Raw genomic sequence first — 14,144 nt, forward strand, 5'->3', positions numbered from 1 at the left:
CACCCATAGGAATAAAGTGGAGCGCGGCGTCTGGATCGACTGGATCTGCACCTGAGTGTTTATGGGCCTGCATTTCCTCTCTCGCTCTAGAGAAGAGCCCGTACGGCCCATACAAGGACCTTCCTATCTATTAACGTCAAGCCGACCCATACTCGAAAAAAACTCTCCGAAACTTATTTAGTATTTTTAACACAGAAATACTCCATCAAACGTCCAACATTAGTTTTTGAAACTTTGTCTATGTTTAGGATGGGGTGTTAAAAGCTCAGTATGCATGAAACAGCATTTAACCCCTCCTTTAATGCCTGCAGCTGCCAGCTAGGCTCTGAGTGTGATCTCCATCCCCCATGCGCGAGTTGAAAACATGTGGAAATGGCTCCCTCTGCTGGCTGTAGTCTTTAGCCTCAAATTGCATCACAGGAGGAATTTTTCCAGAAATAAAATGCATAAATCTCTCGTCTCAGGGGGATATGAGGGGGAAAGCACAATCATTTGAATATACTCCAGGCTTTCTACTGATACAAAGCCATATGCTAATTGCTGAAGTAACCCTTTAATCAATATTGCAGATAGTCTAGACCCCATCCTAGCCCTAATAATAGCTCATCATAAGGACAGTGAAAGACCCAAAAGACAGTGCTCTCTGCTCACACCTAATTGCGATTTAATGAAAAGGCCAAAGGGGAAAGATCATGCCATCAATATTTCACCTTTAATATATCAGAGAGAGAGAGAGAGAGAGAGAGAGAGAGAGAGAGAGAGAGAGAGAGAGAGAGAGAGAGAGAGAGAGAGAGAGAGAGAGAGAGAGAGCGAGAGAGAGAGCGAGAGAGAGAGAGAAATTCATTAAAGCCTATTTATCATGAATTGTTCATAAAACACCAGGAACATGCATTTAAAAAGCCTTAGAAACAGTTTAAAATAGCTGCGAGTGAGCCAGAGGCTAAAACAGGCTGCCTACAGAACAGTTAGCCTTGCAAAACCAACAATGCGTCTTAAAATCCTTTGCAATGCAACAGGCAGAAATGGGGCTTCATACTGAGAAAAACAGATTAACACTTTCTGCACAGTAAAGCGTACAGCTGGTCAAAATATATTTGACAAAACAGCATCTGAATGTGCATAAACGTACGTATGCATGCTGTACTAATCATGGTTGACTAGAGGAAGAACATGCCTTGCAGGGTGATGAGTTTCACTCAAGCTCACTTTCGTTTAGACGAAGTGACTGTAAAGGAAAATCTGCCCTTAAAGGCATAGTTTACTCAAAAATGCAAATTCTGGCATCATTTATGCCTATTCACCTTCATGTCGCTCCAAACCTGAACAAAACACTTGCAAGTTACAGGGGTTTGGAACTGCATGAAGGTGACTCAATGATGACACATCTATGCTTCCACAGAGAAAACACAAGCTTGCGCAATTTCACAAAAAAACGGTTTTGATGGTCTTCATGCAAGCTGGGCAAATGACAGATAATCAAACCCATGTGGCAATCAGAGCGCATATAATAAAGACATGCATTTTATTCTCCACTCAAATGTGATCATTTCCCATAGCAACATGCGCAAGGATGATTATTGAATATCATTAACAAGATTTCAGCATCCACAGAAATGTACGCAGCGACTCCGATCCTTTTTAGAGACCTTTAATCGGATTCTCAACTGTGACGCAATGAGCTGGCGCACAGAGAAGGGGGGAAAGAAAAGAAGAGGAATGAAGTGAAAAATCTTGGTAGTAATGAGAAAGGGAATTATGTTGTGAGGTAGTGAAGACAGTTGGAAGCTGCCACCACTAAAAGCTAAATGGATGGGTTTTGGGAGGAGGGGAGATTACAACAGTGTAAGAATGTTTTTTCATAAATTTTTATTTTTCCAAATGATTTATCACCCTTTGATGCCTTAATGGGATGTAATAATGTTCTGCAACACAATAACAAGACAAATAAAAGCCATTGACAACCAGAAAACACACACACACATCTCCGGTTTCCAGGCAAGCAGCTGGACAGCAGGATTGTAATTGGCTTGAACAAGCCAGTGAAACCTAAACAAAATAAATCTAAATTAAAGGCCAAAGTCACAATTATTCAATACCGATGATAAATGTCAATTGATTTATACTCAGAAAAAATCATTTAAATGGCAATGAGTCCCCTCATACTCCGTGATCAGCATCCTGCTTTCAACTTGAAACTACAATATATAAACTCACCTAAAGGATTATTAGGAACACCATACTAATACTGTGTTTGACCCCTTTCGCCTTCAGAACTGCTTTAATTCTACATGGCATTGATTCAACAAGGTGCTGAAAGCATTCTTTAGAAATGTTGGCTCATATTGATAGGATAGCATCTTGTAGTTGATGGAGATTTGTGGGATGCACATCCAGGGCACGAAGCTCCCGTTCCACCACATCCCAAAGATGCTCTATTGAGTTCAGATCTGGTGACTATAGGGGTCATTTTAGTACAGTGAACTCATTGTCATGTTCAAGAAACCAATTTGAAATGTTTCGAGCTTTGTGACATGGTGCATTATCCTGCTGGTAGTAGCCATCAGAGGATGAGTACATGGTGGTCATAAAGGGATGGACATGGTCGGAAACTATGCTCAAGTAGGCCGCGGCATTTAAACGATTTTTCAATTGCCCCACTAAGGGGCCTAAAGTGTGCCAAGAAAACATCCCCCACACCATTACACCACCACCACCAGCCTGCACAATGGTAACAAGGCATGATGGATCCATGTTCTCATTCTGTTTACACCAAATTCTGACTCTACCATCTGAATGTCTCAAGAAATCGAGCCTCGTCAGACCAGGCAACATTTTTCCAGTCTTCAGCTGTCCAATTTTGGTGAGCTTGTGCAAATTGTAGCCTCTTTTTCCTATTTGTAGTGGAGATGAGTGGTACCCGGTGGGGTCTTCTGCTGTTGTAGCCCATCCGCCTCAAGGTTGTTCGTGTTGTGGCTTCACAAATGCTTTGCTGCATACCTTGGTTGTAACGAGTGGTTATTTTAGTCAAAGTTGCTCTTCTATCAGCTTGAATCAGTTGGCCCGCTCTCCTCTGACCTCTAGCATCAACAAGCCATTTTCGGCCACAGGACTGGTGCACACAGAAATACTCCATCAAACGTCCAACATTAGTTTTTGAAACTTTGTCTATGTTTAGGATGGGGTGTTAAAAGCTCAGTATGCATGAAACAGCATTTAACCCCTCCTTTAATGCCTGCAGCTGCCAGCTAGGCTCTGAGTGTGATCTCCATCCCCCATGCGCGAGTTGAAAACATGTGGAAATGGCTCCCTCTGCTGGCTGTAGTCTTTAGCCTCAAATTGCATCACAGGAGGAATTTTTCCAGAAATAAAATGCATAAATCTCTCGTCTCAGGGGGATATGAGGGGGAAAGCACAATCATTTGAATATACTCCAGGCTTTCTACTGATACAAAGCCATATGCTAATTGCTGAAGTAACCCTTTAATCAATATTGCAGATAGTCTAGACCCCATCCTAGCCCTAATAATAGCTCATCATAAGGACAGTGAAAGACCCAAAAGACAGTGCTCTCTGCTCACACCTAATTGCGATTTAATGAAAAGGCCAAAGGGGAAAGATCATGCCATCAATATTTCACCTTTAATATATCAGAGAGAGAGAGAGAGAGAGAGAGAGAGAGAGAGAGAGAGAGAGAGAGAGAGAGAGAGAGAGAGAGAGAGAGAGAGAGAGAGAGAGAGAGAGAGAGCGAGAGAGAGAGCGAGAGAGAGAGAGAAATTCATTAAAGCCTATTTATCATGAATTGTTCATAAAACACCAGGAACATGCATTTAAAAAGCCTTAGAAACAGTTTAAAATAGCTGCGAGTGAGCCAGAGGCTAAAACAGGCTGCCTACAGAACAGTTAGCCTTGCAAAACCAACAATGCGTCTTAAAATCCTTTGCAATGCAACAGGCAGAAATGGGGCTTCATACTGAGAAAAACAGATTAACACTTTCTGCACAGTAAAGCGTACAGCTGGTCAAAATATATTTGACAAAACAGCATCTGAATGTGCATAAACGTACGTATGCATGCTGTACTAATCATGGTTGACTAGAGGAAGAACATGCCTTGCAGGGTGATGAGTTTCACTCAAGCTCACTTTCGTTTAGACGAAGTGACTGTAAAGGAAAATCTGCCCTTAAAGGCATAGTTTACTCAAAAATGCAAATTCTGGCATCATTTATGCCTATTCACCTTCATGTCGCTCCAAACCTGAACAAAACACTTGCAAGTTACAGGGGTTTGGAACTGCATGAAGGTGACTCAATGATGACACATCTATGCTTCCACAGAGAAAACACAAGCTTGCGCAATTTCACAAAAAAACGGTTTTGATGGTCTTCATGCAAGCTGGGCAAATGACAGATAATCAAACCCATGTGGCAATCAGAGCGCATATAATAAAGACATGCATTTTATTCTCCACTCAAATGTGATCATTTCCCATAGCAACATGCGCAAGGATGATTATTGAATATCATTAACAAGATTTCAGCATCCACAGAAATGTACGCAGCGACTCCGATCCTTTTTAGAGACCTTTAATCGGATTCTCAACTGTGACGCAATGAGCTGGCGCACAGAGAAGGGGGGAAAGAAAAGAAGAGGAATGAAGTGAAAAATCTTGGTAGTAATGAGAAAGGGAATTATGTTGTGAGGTAGTGAAGACAGTTGGAAGCTGCCACCACTAAAAGCTAAATGGATGGGTTTTGGGAGGAGGGGAGATTACAACAGTGTAAGAATGTTTTTTCATAAATTTTTATTTTTCCAAATGATTTATCACCCTTTGATGCCTTAATGGGATGTAATAATGTTCTGCAACACAATAACAAGACAAATAAAAGCCATTGACAACCAGAAAACACACACACACATCTCCGGTTTCCAGGCAAGCAGCTGGACAGCAGGATTGTAATTGGCTTGAACAAGCCAGTGAAACCTAAACAAAATAAATCTAAATTAAAGGCCAAAGTCACAATTATTCAATACCGATGATAAATGTCAATTGATTTATACTCAGAAAAAATCATTTAAATGGCAATGAGTCCCCTCATACTCCGTGATCAGCATCCTGCTTTCAACTTGAAACTACAATATATAAACTCACCTAAAGGATTATTAGGAACACCATACTAATACTGTGTTTGACCCCTTTCGCCTTCAGAACTGCTTTAATTCTACATGGCATTGATTCAACAAGGTGCTGAAAGCATTCTTTAGAAATGTTGGCTCATATTGATAGGATAGCATCTTGTAGTTGATGGAGATTTGTGGGATGCACATCCAGGGCACGAAGCTCCCGTTCCACCACATCCCAAAGATGCTCTATTGAGTTCAGATCTGGTGACTATAGGGGTCATTTTAGTACAGTGAACTCATTGTCATGTTCAAGAAACCAATTTGAAATGTTTCGAGCTTTGTGACATGGTGCATTATCCTGCTGGTAGTAGCCATCAGAGGATGAGTACATGGTGGTCATAAAGGGATGGACATGGTCGGAAACTATGCTCAAGTAGGCCGCGGCATTTAAACGATTTTTCAATTGCCCCACTAAGGGGCCTAAAGTGTGCCAAGAAAACATCCCCCACACCATTACACCACCACCACCAGCCTGCACAATGGTAACAAGGCATGATGGATCCATGTTCTCATTCTGTTTACACCAAATTCTGACTCTACCATCTGAATGTCTCAAGAAATCGAGCCTCGTCAGACCAGGCAACATTTTTCCAGTCTTCAGCTGTCCAATTTTGGTGAGCTTGTGCAAATTGTAGCCTCTTTTTCCTATTTGTAGTGGAGATGAGTGGTACCCGGTGGGGTCTTCTGCTGTTGTAGCCCATCCGCCTCAAGGTTGTTCGTGTTGTGGCTTCACAAATGCTTTGCTGCATACCTTGGTTGTAACGAGTGGTTATTTTAGTCAAAGTTGCTCTTCTATCAGCTTGAATCAGTTGGCCCGCTCTCCTCTGACCTCTAGCATCAACAAGCCATTTTCGGCCACAGGACTGGTGCACACTGGATGTTTTTCCCTTTTCACACCATTCTTTGGAATCCCTTGAAATGGTTGTGTGTGAAAATCTCCAGTAACTGAGCAGATTGTGAAATACTCAGACCCGCCCATCTGGCACCAATAACCATGACATGCTTAAAATTGCTTAAATCACCTTTCTTTCCCATTCCAACATTCAGTTTGGAGCTCAGGAGATTGTCTTGACCAGGACCACACCCCTGAATGCATTGAAGCAACTGCCATGTGATTGGTTGATTAGATAATTGCATTAATGAGAAATTGAACAGGTGTTCCTAATAATCCTTTAGGAGAGTGTATATCCGCATAGTGTACTCACGTAAGACAGATGTCAATCAATCAATTGATCTATCTATCTATCTATCTATCTATCTATCCGTCCGTCCGTCCGTCCGTCCGTCCGTCCGTCCGTCACATCAAAATACATAATAAATAAGTTAAAGTAGAAAATGCTTATGCAACAAGGTTGCACATTTAGTAGCACTGCAGTTGAGACTTATTTACAGTATTTTATGGAAATACACTATATTGCCAAAAGTTTTGGGACATTTGCTCGTTACATACACATGAACTTTAATGACATCCCATTCTTAATCTGTAGGGTTTAATATGGAGTTGGCCCAACCTTTGCAGCTATAACAGCTTCAACTCTTCTGGGAAGGTTTTCCCCAAGGTTTAGGAGTGTGTATATGGGAATGTTTGACCATTCTTCTAGAAGCGCATTTGTGAGGTCAGGCACTGATGATGGATGAGAAGGCCTAGTTCACAGTCTCCCCTCTAATTCATCCCAAAGGTGTTCTATCGGTTGAGTTCAGGACTCTGTGCAGGCCAGTCAAGTTCCTCCACACCAAACTCACTCATCCATGTCTTTATGACCCTTGCTTTGTGCACTGGTGCGCAGTCATGTTGGAACAAGAAGGGGTCATCCCCAAACTTTTCCCACAAAGCTGGGTGCATGAAATTGTCCAAAATGTCTTGGTATGATGAAGCATTAAGATTTCCTTTCACTGGAACTAAGGGGCCAAGCCCAACCCCTGAAAAACACCCCCACCACGACCAACATAACCCCCCCCCCCCCCCCTCCATAAAACTTTACACTTGGCACAATGCAGTCAGGCAAGTACCGTGCTTGTGGCAACCGGCAAACCCAGACTTGTCTATTGGATTTCCAGACAGAGAAGTGTGATTCAATATTAAATGTTAATATTTTATATAGAGTGAGGAAATATTTTAGGAATAGCAACCTATCACAGTACCACACTTGAATTCACTGAGCTTCTGAGAGCGACTCATTCTTTCACAAATGTTTGTAGAAGCGTCTGCATGCTTAGGTGCTTAATTTTATACACCTTTGGCTACGGAAGTGTTTGAAGTCTGTGTGTGTGTGTGCATGTGTGTCTTATGCAAAGAACTGATGCCTAGATATTTTGAGGGGTAAGACTATCCAACAGGGAACCAGTGTAATAGACTTTGATAAACATGTCAGATTGATAATGTAGGAAAAAGCACATGATCAATTGCATGACTGTACCAAATCATTTCCAATTTGTTCAAAGCAATGATAAATTGCTTTTATGATGTGCACAAGTAACAAAATTATGTGGTGGTTGAAAAAGTTGTTTTGAGAATTTTATATCTGAGCGAATGAGAAATGTACCAAAGCGACTGAAAAACTGTAAATACCATGCAAAACCCCGTTTTTTTTTTTCGTTTTTTTTTTTACATGTTTAGCCATACATCTTAGAACATTAGAAAATATTTTAGTAACTGAGGCCCTGTCCACACGAACACGGGTATTTTTTAAAACCGCAGCTCTTTCTATGCTGTTTGGCTGTTCGTCCACACACACGCTGTATCCGGTTACTGAAACCAGACTTTTTTGAAAACTCTGGCCAGAGTGAAGATTTTTAGAAACTCCGGTTGCAGCGCTGTCGTGTAGAGGGTGAAACCGGAGAATTCGGCTTGTGAAGTCGACGTGTGCACCGTTCTCTCTTTTGTATGACGTCAGATTGTGCGCTGTTATCTCTTTTGTTTACATAAGTCAAGTCTATGCAATGTGGGATGTAGCTTTTAAAAACTCTGCTAACAGTGCTTATTACATGTATACAGATACATGCGCAGTTATCTCGTTGTATATTGAAGAACAGAGGCACCAGAATGCAATATATACAATGTAGGCTGTATACAATTACCCGCCACTGAGTCCAAAGTAAAGGAACTTGTGGAAGGGTTTAATCGAGCCCATGGCATCCCTCAGTGCATCTGCGCCGTGGATGGGACCCATGTGGAAATCAGGCAGCCACTCATAGCGTTTTGCATTTTCACGTGGACATATATTTTTTAAGCCATGCTTGTGTGGTCACAATTGTTTTTTTTAAATGGAGGAGGAAAAACTCTGGTTATACTTGTGTAGGGATGGAGTTGGCCTAAGTCATTAATATGTGCAATAAAAAAAAGAAAATTACTTTTACATTATAATAGTAAATTTTGCACCCAAGTGCCATTCATTAAAGCAGCCTCATTTAAATTAGAGAAGCGACAAATGGTGGCCTATTCATTTAACATTCACTTGCACGAGAAGCTCATCCCTTCTATATTTTCATTATGTGCAGCAGACCAATCTGATATTAATTCAGCTTGCGCTAACATCACTCGCTGATGACGTCGTGCACCGCATTATGTTTTCCCCTCAAGCCACGTTCTGATATAAGGGAACGTCCACAGACAAAGATGCACAAAAAAGACTTTCTCTGAATGTCAGGCCTGTTTGGCTCCTTTTAAAGTGTTTTATCTCTTTATTACTAATGTGCTAGTGGGTAATTTACTGTTAAAAAGGACTAGTCGGAAACCTGTTCAGAGAAGATCATTAAAGTGCATTATTTTATTAAAGCATGTTTCTCCCACAGAATAAAAATAAAAAATAAAAATGTGACTGACTTTATATCGCTCAAGTCTGACTTTATAAAAATAAAATAAAAATCGCAATAATCTTATAAAATGTTTTATTCTGTGGCAAAAACAAGCGTTCATAGCATTTATTACAAATGGCAGCTAAAAGTGTTAAAAGAAAACCTAGGTGGCGTAATCAGGTTTATGTCTTCACCCAGGAAAATAGGTTAAAAAATAAAATCATTCAACCAAAAGAAACTACAATAATATGAAGGACCCTGCAGGTTCAGAAGGGATAAAAGATGTGACTTTCCAGAATAGTAGTTACAAATTTCACAAATCATTTACTCTCTTTTATAATAATAATAATAATAATAATAATAATAATAATAATAATAATAATAATAATAATAATAATAATAACAACAACAATAATAATAATTAAAGGTGCATTCTTATAATATCCCAAATGTTTCCAACTATTTGTAAATTGTGAGAAAATTTATATTTTAACCAATGAACCGGGACGTCTGAGGGAGTAGCCAGTCATATCTGCATTACCCTCGGTTTCCGGTTTTATTTTGCATCGCTGGTCACTTGAAGCAGAGGCGTGCATTAGGCTAATTATTCTTAACTCCGGCAGGCTCATCTTCCAAAAATATTGCCAACGATCTATCAGGTAATAATGTCATGCACATAATATCAGCGCAGCTGGTTTAGTCCAAAAATGATCAGTACTTCTGCAGTTGGTTCTGTTCGAGGTCGGATCATGTTCTCACCACAAACGAACCGCTCCAGAGTTCGGAGACCAGCCCTGCGTCCCAATTCGCATACTATCCATCCTAAATAGTAGGCCTATTCGAAAATAGAATTAGTATGTCCCAAATCGTAGTATGTTGAAAAGAGTATTCCAAAGATTCCCAGATGGTTTACTATTTCCGGTCCGAATCTGAAGTATGAATCGATGGGCACTCTATCGGCTGATATTGCCCACAACCCACTGCGAGGTGTATGGGGATTCGATCAGAACTACAAACGCGGATAAAAAGCGTTAAAAACTACAAACATGACGGATGTGCGAGTTTGACGGTTAAGTAGAGAAGTTTAGATAAAGGGGTTTGAGTGACCAACTATCAATATTTAACCTGACAAAAATATATTTATTCAGTGTTGTCCACATTATATTTCACCTGCAGCAGCATTGTGAACTTTTGTAATGACACGTTTGGCCATTAACTTTTAAATGCATCACACTGTAAGGCAGGCAAGGCAAGGCAAGGCAAGGCAAGTTTATTTGTATAGCACATTTCATACCCAATGGCAATTCAAAGTGCTTTACATAGAAATTAATTAAAATAGTGGTAACAAATGCATGAGAAAAAAAAGAATACCATATGGACGAATAAAGAATTAAAAACAAGCATAGTTAAAACAGTCGTAAAGATATAGTAATTAAAATAATAATAATAATTAAAAAAAAAAAAAAAAAAAAAATTAAAAAAAAAAAATGGTCAGATCCACAATAATGATCTGATATAAAAATAAACATTCTTCAGTTTACAGCCTACATACATGTACCATCTTAATTAGAACACCTCTCATTCATTTCTTTCTCAAACACGTTCATAACATCCATTTTAATCACTATTCCCTGATTTTTACTCAGGAACCTTCTTGTTAAAACCCTTACTCACTTATCATACCCTCCACAGATTTACACATACTCAAACCTTATTGTCAAACTTACTATTTCCATCAAACCCAGTTTTCACTCGTCATATTCAACTCAAAAGAACATATAAAATAAACAATAACCAGAGATAAGAACAAAGGTAAACTAAAATAATTATAAAAAGAATAAAGAGATAAGATAGGGTGCAATCAGTCGGACGTACAGTGGCACAGTGCTCATTCAGTAAACGCACAGCTGAACAGATGTGTTTTGAGTCTGGATTTGAATGTGGCTACTGTTGGAGCACATCTGATCTGTTCAGGAAGCTGGTTCCAACTACGGCTGGCATAATAGCTAAAAGCAGACTCTCCTTGCTTTGAGTGAACTCTTGGTATTTCTAACTGACTTGATCCTGCTGATCTGAGTGATCTGTTGGGTTTGTATTTAATCAGCATATCTGCGATGTATTGGGGTCCTAGCTCATTGAGTGATTTATAAACAAGTAATAGTACTTTAAAATCGATCCTAAATGTAACTGGAAGCCAGTGTAAAGACCTGAGGACTGGTGTGATATGGTCATATTTTCTGGTTCTGCTCACAATCCTGGCAGCAGCGTTCTGTATGAGCTGCAGCTGTCTAATGGTCTTTTTAGGAAGGCCAGTGAGAAGGCCGTTACAATAGTCCACCCTACTGGTGATGAAAGCATGAACGAGTTTCTCTAAGTCTTGCCTGGAGACAAAACATCTAATCCTTGCAATATTTTTCAGATGATAGTATGCTGATTTAGTTATTGCTTTGACATGACTACTGAAACTCAGGTCGGACTGTAAAATCACTCCAAGATTCCTGACTTGATTTTTTGTTATCAGGCCTTTAGCCTCAAGATATGCGTTCACCTTGAGAATTTCATCTTTGTTTCCAAATGTAGTGATTTCGGTTTTGTCTTTGTTTAACTGAAGATAGTTTTGGCACATCCAGTTGTTAACTTCATCAATGCATTTGCACAGGGAGTCAATGGGGCTGTAGTCATTAGGTGATAGTGCTAAGTAGAGCTGGGTGTCATCAGCATAGCTGTGGTAAGCAATATTGTTCTTTTTCATTATTTGGCTCAGTGGCAGCATATACAGATTAACACTGTAAATACATGAGGAGAGTCTCTGCATTAAAGACCCACAAATGGCAGATCAACGAGCGGCTACATTTCTCTCCGATACGGTAAGAGATTAATCTGAATGTGGAGGATTTGAACTGTGACGAATCTGACGATGATTGACAGGGCAGATAAACGGTGACGGGATACTGGCATGAAGTTGGTTTGACGTTAGACGTTTGATATTCGCAAATTTAGGGACCATCTCTAAAGTTGCATACGACATTGGTATGCACGTTTCAAACTTCAATAACATTTGAATGGAATAATTTACAGTCATAAATCCAACTGTACAGTGTTCATCCAGGTGTCAGCTATCATGCACATCTTTTAAATTTTTGATTTATATTAAAATACACTGTCAAGTCATACTTAAATATTGCTGTTTTTCACTACTGTATATTGGCTCATACATAAATATGTCATAATTTAGAGCTCAATAACATTTGAATGGAATAATTTACAGTCATAAATCCAACTGTACAGTGTTCATCCAGGTGTCGGCTATCATGCACATCTTTTAAATTTTTGATTTATATTAAAATACACTGTCAAATCATACTTAAATATTGCTGTTTTTCACTACTATATATTGGCTCATACATAAATATGTCATAATTTAGAGCTCAATAACATTTGAATGGAATAATTTACAGTCATAAATCCAACTGTACAGTGATCATCCAGGTGTCGGCTATCATGCACATCTTTTATATTTTTGATTAATATTAAAATACACTGTCAAATCATACTTAAATATTGCTGTTTTTCACTACTGTATATTGGCTCATACATAAATATGTCATAATTTAGAGCTCAATAACATTTGAATGGAATAATTTACAGTCATAAATCCAACTGTACAGTGTTCATCCAGGTGTCGGCTATCATGCACATCTTTTAAATTTTTGATTTATATTAAAATACACTGTCAAATCATACTTAAATATTGCTGTTTTTCACTACTATATATTGGCTCATACATAAATATGTCATAATTTAGAGCTCAATAACATTTGAATGGAATAATTTACAGTCATAAATCCAACTGTACAGTGATCATCCAGGTGTCGGCTATCATGCACATCTTTTATATTTTTGATTAATATTAAAATACACTGTCAAATCATACTTAAATATTGCTGTTTTTCACTACTGTATATTGGCTCATACATAAATATGTCATAATTTAGAGCTCAATAACATTTGAATGGAATAATTTACAGTCATAAATCCAACTGTACAGTGATCATCCAGGTGTCGGCTATCATGCACATCTTTTATATTTTTGATTAATATTAAAATACACTGTCAAGTCATACTTAAATATTGCTGTTTTTCACTACTGTATATTGGCTCATACATAAATATGTCATAATTTAGAGCTCAATAACATTTGAATGGAATAATTTACAGTCATAAATCCAACTGTACAGTGATCATCCAGGTGTCGGCTATCATGCACATCTTTTATATTTTTGATTTATATTAAAATACACTGTCAAATCATACTTAAATATTGCTGTTTTTCCACTATATATTGGCTCATACATAAATATGTCATAATTTAGAGCTCAATAACATTTGAATGGAATAATTTACAGTCATAAATCCAACTGTACAGTGATCATCCAGGTGTCGGCTATCATGCACATCTTTTATATTTTTGATTTATATTAAAATACACTGTCAAATCATACTTAAATATTGCTGTTTTTCACTACTGTATATTGGCTCATACATAAATATGTCATAATTTAGAGCTCAATAACATTTGAATGGAATAATTTACAGTCATAAATCCAACTGTACAGTGTTCATCCAGGTGTCAGCTATCATGCACATCTTTTATATTTTTGATTTGTATTAAAATACACTGTCAAATCATACTTAAATATTGCTTTTTTCACTACTATATATTGGCTCATACATAAATATGTCATAATTTAGAGCTCAATAACATTTGAATGGAATAATTTACAGTCATAAATCCAACTGTACAGTGTTCATCCAGGTGACAGCAATCATGCACATCTTTTATATTTTTGATTTATATTAAAATATACTGTCAAGTCATACTTAAATATTGCTGTTTTCACTACTGTATATTGGCTCATACATAAATATGTCATAATTTAGAGCTCAATAACATTTGAATGGAATAATTTAGTCATAAATCCAACTGTACAGTGTTCATCCAGGTGTCGGCTATCATGCACATCTTTTATATTTTTGATTTATAATAAAATACACTGTCAAATCATACTTAAATATTGCTGTTTTTCACTACTGTATATTGGCTCATACATAAATGTCATAATTTACCAAAAAGGAGCAAAAAAATTATACATTTCTTAATAATGAAA

Source organism: Pseudorasbora parva, chromosome 23 (genome assembly GCF_024679245.1).
Source record: "Pseudorasbora parva isolate DD20220531a chromosome 23, ASM2467924v1, whole genome shotgun sequence".
Taxonomy (NCBI): Eukaryota; Metazoa; Chordata; class Actinopteri; order Cypriniformes; family Gobionidae; genus Pseudorasbora; species Pseudorasbora parva.